Source organism: Aegilops tauschii, chromosome 1, assembly GCF_002575655.3.
Source record: "Aegilops tauschii subsp. strangulata cultivar AL8/78 chromosome 1, Aet v6.0, whole genome shotgun sequence".
Taxonomy (NCBI): Eukaryota; Viridiplantae; Streptophyta; class Magnoliopsida; order Poales; family Poaceae; genus Aegilops; species Aegilops tauschii.
Window position 1 is genome coordinate 15,281,876 of NC_053035.3, and position 7,353 is coordinate 15,289,228.

Below are 7,353 nucleotides of genomic sequence, written 5' to 3' on the forward strand. Positions count from 1 at the left end.
TCTTGTTTTATACTTTGCATACTAGATAATACCTTGCACATTGTTGTGGGAATTGTTTGATTATGTGAACATGAATACTTGAATTAAAAATATTTAAAATAGATGCAATTATAAATATTTATTGAATATAAGTAACATAGTATAATGGAAATGGTTGAGCCTTTTTTGCATGCATGTCGCATGTTGAGATGAGTATTTTTCCATGCATGATTGCCATGGTTGCATGTTAAGATAAATGTGTTAGTGAGGATTAAATGCTAGCATCATGCTTCTTTTTTTTTTACCCAAGCTTCATAGGCAATAGTGTTAACTAAGTGTGCATCTTTAGCAGACCGAGTATACTTGTATATTCCCGCAAAAAAGAAAAGAGTATACTTGTATAACTCTCAATAGCTGCTTGTCGGGAGTCTCCCTAAAGGAAATACGCAGAGTATTGGGTTTTGGGAGGGTGTGAACTAGCAGATCCCTCCCAATATTTTCCCCTTTGCTAATTCTCACCTCCTTTTGCATCCAAAATTCTCATCTCATCTACATTACCACATCATATTAATGCAAACCGTGGCACTCACAAGTTCAGACGAACTACTAACAATGAAGCCCCATATCAATTTCATAAAAAAATGAAGCCCCTTACAGTGGCGGAGCCGGGGGCGAGCAGGGTCCTCCCCCGGCCCCCCAATGATCGAGCCAACGTTGAGTATACACTAGTAGAAAACAGGGCTTTAGTTCGGGCCTGGCCAGCCCATTAGTCCCGGTTCTTCACGAACCGGGACCCATGGGGGCATTAGACCCGGTTCGTGAGCCCAGGGGGGCGGCGGGGGCCTCGTGGGCATTGGTCCCGGTTCGACTGGATCTATTTGTTCCGGTTCTAGGCACGAACCGGGACCAATGGGCCGCGCTCCTGGCCCACAACCATTGGTACCAGTTCGTGCCTAGAACCGGTACAGAAGGGGGGGGGGGCTAGTTCCGGTTCCTGCAATGAATCGGGACAAATAAGTTGCCTATATATACCCCATCGCCGCAGCAGAGCACTCCACAGTGCTCTGTTGTTTGCTAGCCGGCGAGGGGGAGGGCATTGGGTCCTCTAACTCACCTCCTATGCACACGAGGTGTTCGATGAAATGCCCGAGCCACACTAGTTAAGCTTTCTCTTCTCGAAGCTCCATTTTTTCCGAGATTTGTCTAGGTTTAGCAGTCCGTCACACCCCGTCCCCGTTTTCACCGCCGTCGATCGCCCGCGCCGATCTTGTCGCCGGCACCACCGTGGTAAGCCTCTTGTTCTTATCTTCTTTCTGATTTTCTTACTTTAGATAGATACTTGTCTGATTTTCTTACTTTAGATAGATACTTGTCTGATTTTCTTACTTTTGACACACATAATTATATATAATGCACGCAGATGAACCGGCAATGGATGTACGGTGACAGACACACCTCCGAGTACATTAAGGGCGTGCATAATTTTCTCGATGTGGCTGAGGCAAACAAGCAGAATGGTTTTATGTGTTGTCCATGCCCTAAATGTGGGAATACGAAGTCTTACTCTGACCAGAAAATCCTTCACACCCACCTGCTTTACAAGGGTTTCATGCCACACTATAATGTTTGAAATAGGGGTTATGACGGAAGACGGCGAAGAAGAAGAGGACGATGACAACTATGTGCCCCCTGAATACGGTGATGCTGCAATGGGGGGAGCTGGTGAAGATCAAGAGGAACCAGACGATGTGCCCGATGATGCTGCTGAAGATCAAGAGGAACCAGACGATGTGCCCGATGATGATGATCTCCGCCGGGTCATTGTCGATGCAAGGACGCAATGCGAAAGTCAAAAGAAGAAGTTGAAGTTCGATCGCATGTTAGAGGATCACAAAAAAGGGTTGTACCCCAATTGCGAAGATGGCACAAAGCTCGGTACCGTACTGGAATTGCTGAAGTGGAAGGCAGAGAATGCTGTGCCTGACAAAGGATTTGAGAAGCTACTAAAAATATTAAAGAAGAAGCTTCCAAAGGATAACGAATTGCCCGACAGTACGTACGCAACAAAGAAGGTCGTATGCCCTCTAGGATTGGAGGTGCAGAAGATACATGCATGCCCTAATGACTGCATCCTCTATCGTGGTGCGTACGAGGATTTGAACGCATGCCCGGTAAGCGGTGCATTGCGGTACAAGATCAGACGAGATGACCCTGGTGATGTTGACGGCGAGCCCCGCAGGAAGAGGGTTCCTGCGAAGGTGATGTGGTATGCTCCTATAATACCACGGTTGAAACGACTGTTCAGAAACAAAGAGCATGCCAAGTTGATGCGATGGCAGAGTGAGGACCGTAAGAAAGACGGGAAGTTATGAGCACCCGCTGACGGGTCGCAGTGGAGAAAAATCGAGAGAGAGTACTGGGCTGAGTTTGCACGTGACCCAAGGAACGTATGGTTTGGTTTAAGCGCGTATGGCATTAATCCTTTCGAGGAGCAGAGCAGCAATCACAGCACCTGGCCCGTGACTCTATGTATGTATAACCTTCCTCCTTGGATGTGCATGAAGCGGAAGTTCATTATGATGCCAGTTCTCATCCAAGGCCCTAAGCAACCCGGCAACGACATTGATTTGTACCTAAGGCCATTAGTTGAAGAACTTTTACAGCTGTGGAATGGAAACGGTGTACGTACGTGGGATGAGCACAAACAGGAGGAATTTAACCTGCACGCGTTGCTGTTTGTAACCATCAACGATTGGCCCGCTCTCAGTAACCTTTTAGGACAGACAAACAAGGGATACCACGCATGCACGCACTGTTTAGCTGACACCGAAAGTATATACCTGGACAAATGCAGGAAGAATGTGTACCTGGGCCATCGTCGATTTCTTCCGATCAACCATCAATGTCGAAAGAAAGGCAAGCATTTCAAAGGCGAGGCAGATCACCGGAAGAAACCCACCATGCGTACCGGTGATCACGTACTTGCTATGGTCAATGATTTACACGTAATCTTTGGAAAGGATCCCGGGGGAGTAGCTGTTCCGAATGACGCTGAGGGACGCGCACCCATGTGGAAGAAGAAATCTATATTTTGGGACCTACCCTACTGGAAATACCTAGAGGTCCGCTCTTCGATCAACGTGATGCACGTGACGAAGAACCTTTGCGTGAACCTGCTAGGCTTCTTGGGCGTGTATGGGAAGACAAAAGATACAGCTGAGGCACGGGAGGACCTGCAACGTTTGCACGAAAAAGACGGCATGCCTCCAAAGCAGTATGAAGGTCCTGCCAGCTACGCTCTTACGAAAGAAGAGAAGGAAATCTTCTTTGAATGCCTGCTTAGTATGAAGGTCCCGACTGGCTTCTCGTCGAATATAAAGGGAATAATAAATATGCCAGAGAAAAAGTTCCAGAACATAAAGTCTCATGACGGCCACGTGATTATGACGCAACTGCTTCCGGTTGCATTGAGGGGGCTTCTACCGGAAAACGTCCGATTAGCCATTGTGAAGTTATGTGCATGCCTCAATGCAATCTCTCAGAAGGTGATCGATCCAGAAATCATACCAAGGCTAAGGATTGATGTGGTGCAATGTCTTGTCAGTTTCGAGCTGGTGTTCCCACCATCCTTCTTCAATATCCTGACGCACGTCCTAGTTCATCTAGTTGACGAGATTGTCATTCTGGGGCCCGTATTTCTACACAATATGTACCCCTTTGAGAGGTTCATGGGAGTCCTAAAGAAATATGCCTGTAACCGTGCTAGGCTAGAAGAAAGCATCTCCATGGGCCATCAAACAGAGGATGTCATTGGGTTTTGTGTTGACATCATTCCTGGCCTTAAGAAGATAGGTCTCCCTAAATCGCGGTATGAGGGGAGACTGACTGGAAAGGGCACGCTTGGAGGGGACTCAATAATATACAGGGACGGATATTCTTGGTCTCAAGCACACTACACAGTTCTACAGAACTCTACCTTAGTGACCCCGTATGTCGATGAACACAAGAACAGTCTGCGCTCCAAACACCCGGAGCAATGCGACGACTGGATTACATGTGAACACATTAGGACTTTCAGCAGTTGGTTGGAAACACATCTCAGAGGTGACAACACTGTTTGTGATGAGCTGTACTCGTTGTCCAGGGGACCATCTTCGACTGTATTGACTTACAAAGGATACGAGATAAATGGGAATACATTTTACACGATCGCCCAAGATCAAAAGAGCACCAACCAAAACAGCGGTGTCCGCTTTGATGCAGCAACCGAGAGGAGAAAGGACACATATTATAGTTACATAGTGGACATATGGGAACTTGACTACGGACATGATTTTAAGGTCTCTTTGTTTAAGTGCAAATGGGTCAATCAGTCAGGAGGCGGGGTACAGGTAGACCCACAGTACGGAATGACAACAGTGGATCTGAACAATCTTGGGTACACTGACGAACCGTTCGTCCTAGCCAATGATGTGGCACAGGTTATCTATGTGAAGGACATGTCTACCAAACCGAGAAAAAGAAAAGATAAGGAAGCGAATACATCATATGATGAGCCAAAGCGCCACATAGTTCTTTCAGGAAAAAGGGACATCGTGGGAGTGGAGGGCAAGTTAGAATGTCCGAAGATTATGAAAAGTTTCATGAAATTCCTCCGTTCAAAGTCAAGGCTGACCCAAGCATCCTGATAAATGATGAAGATTATCCATGGTTACGGCGCAATAAGGAAAGGACACAAGCGAAGAAAAACTGAAGACTTTCTCTCCACAACTATTATGATGATACCATGCCAACTTTCAACCTTTTCGTAGTTCATTTGAAATGCCTGTTGTAACAGACGAGTTTCCGTATGAAATCCTCATATTTCGAAAGAGATTGTCCGTTTTGTACACGAAGTGCATCCAGTTTTTGCCGTAACCCTCTCAACTTTCTTGCACATGCTATGTGGATGAAATGAGGATACCATGCCAACTTTCAACCTTTTCAGAGTTCATTTGAAATGTTTTTCAATTTTAGGGTCTTATAGCTCAAAATAATCAGTAAATGCATGAAAAATAACAAATGAAGTTAGAAAGAGTTGAAAATTGATGATGTGGCTTTGAATGGTGCATTTTGAACACATAAAAAGTCAAGAGTTCAAATAAGTTTAAAAAAATGAAATCCCTTTGTAACAGACGAGTTTCCGTATGGAATCCTGATACTTCGAAAGAGATTGTCAGTTTTGTACACGAAGTGCATCCAGTTTTTGCCGTAACCCTCTCAACTTTCTTGCACATGCTATGTGGATGAAATGATGATACCATGCCAACTTTCAACCTTTTCAGAGTTTATTTGAAATGCTTTTCAATTTTAGGGTGTTACAGCCCAAAATAATCAGTAAATGCATGAAAAATATGAAATAAAATAAATAAGTAATTATAAACAAAATAATATAAACTTTAATAAAATATATAAGTAGAAATAAAATAAAATAAAATAAAATAAACTTTAATAACATAAATAAAATTTATGAAACTAAAATTATCAAAGTATTTTCTGTTCAAAACATTATAAGCAACCTCTAGTATTATTGAAACTAAAATTATATAAAATTGATGCAACTAAAATTATCGAAGTATTTTCTGTTCAAAATCATTAAAAGGAAAAATATTTTTCGTAAAGAACTTTTTTTGTTAGAAACTTTAATAGCAAAAAGAATTATCATAAAGTAAAATAAATAAGTAATTAGAAACAAAATAAAATAAAATAAATAAGTTTTTTGTTGTAAGTAGAAACAAAACAAAATAAATAAAGCAAAAAAGAAAACAAAAAAACAGGGAAAAAAATATGCCACCTACTGGGCCACCACGGCCTGAATACGACTAGAAACCCATCCATGGGCCAGGATTCAGGCCCGCAGAAGGCCCAGTAGGCCCATCAGGCATAACAGTGACAATTAGGCTCGTAAGCCTGCAATGGAGAGGAGCTCGAGAGGGGTGCGGCAGTGGGGCTTATAAACCACTGCGCGCCCCTCTCAGGTAGCGAGGTGGGACTAAACTTTCGACGCGGGCGCAGCAGCACAAGGCCTTTGGTCTCGGTTGGTGGCACCAACGGAGACTAAAGGGGTGCATTGGTACCGGTTCGTGGCACTAACCGGTACCAATGCCCCCCCTTAGTCCCGGTTGGTGCCACCAACCGGGACCAAAGGCCGCCGCTTCCCGCCCTTTAGGCTGCTGAAAAGAGGCCTTTGGTCCCGGTTGGTGGCACCAACCGGGACTAAAGGTCGCATTCGTCCCGGTTGCTGTCACGAACCGGGACCAATGCTTCGTCTATATTAAGTAGCACTTGTGAAAATTTTCATTCAGTTCGTCTTCCCCGCCCCGACGACGCCGCCAGGCTGCCCCTCTGCGCCTCGCCGTCGCCGTCGTCGCCCATGCCTCCGACGGCGTCCCGCGCCGCCCCGTGCCCCTGCCTCCTCGTCGCCCGTCGCCGCGCCCCTCACCGTCGCCGTCGCCGCCCCCTGCCTCCTCGTCGCCCGTCGCTGCGCCCCTCACCGTCGCCCCCGTGCCCTGCCTCCTCGTCGATCGCCGCCCCCTTGCGAGTGAGCTCATATGAATTTTCCTAATTTAGATGTGTAGTTAATTTAGATGTGCCGTTAATTTAGATGTGTAGTTATTAATTGAGTCGTTGTAATTTGTTCATAAATGAATATGCAAAAGTTAGAATTTTTTTCTGTTCATAGATTTTTTGGTGATATTATTGTTGAATATGCAAATGCTTGTGTGTTCATATGCAAAGAATATGTCAATTTTTTCATAGAATTTTTATGATTTTTTTCTGTTGTAATTTTGTTCATAGAATTTTTATGATTTTTTTCTGTTGTAATTTTGTTCATAGAATTTTTATGATTTTTTTTGTTAATAGAATTTTCTTTGTCAATTAATGTATATGTTCATATTGTGTAGGAATCTAAAAATTATGTATGATCAAAGTCATTTATGTATATGTTCATATTTAGAAGAAAAAGAAGGAGAGAAAAAAGGAAAATAAGAAGATGAAGAAGGAGAAGAAGAAGAATAATAATAAGAAGAGGAGAGGAAGAAGAGGAGAAATAAATAAGAAGATGAAAAAAAGAAAAAAAAAGAGGAGAAGAAGAAGGAATAGAGGAGAAGAAGAAGAAATAGAATAATTATTCTATTTCTTCTTCTTCTCCTCTATTCCTTCTTCTTCTCCTCTTTTTTTTCTTTTTTTCTTCGATCTCCTTCTCGATTCCTTTCTTCTTCTCCTCTTTTTTTCTTCTTCTTCTTCCTCTTCTTATTTTCTTATCGGGTATGTTGTTGTCGATATACCCCCCCTCCCCGATAACTTTTGTAAGTACTACTTAGAAAGTGTTTA

General features: G+C 43.6%; 1 pseudogene; it reads left to right on the top strand.

Annotated features, from left to right (window-relative positions):
* The first annotated feature begins 1,286 nt into the window (after positions 1 to 1,286).
* On the top strand, positions 1,287 to 4,732 carry LOC141026835 (uncharacterized; annotated as a pseudogene).
* The last annotated feature ends 2,621 nt before the right edge of the window (positions 4,733 to 7,353 follow it).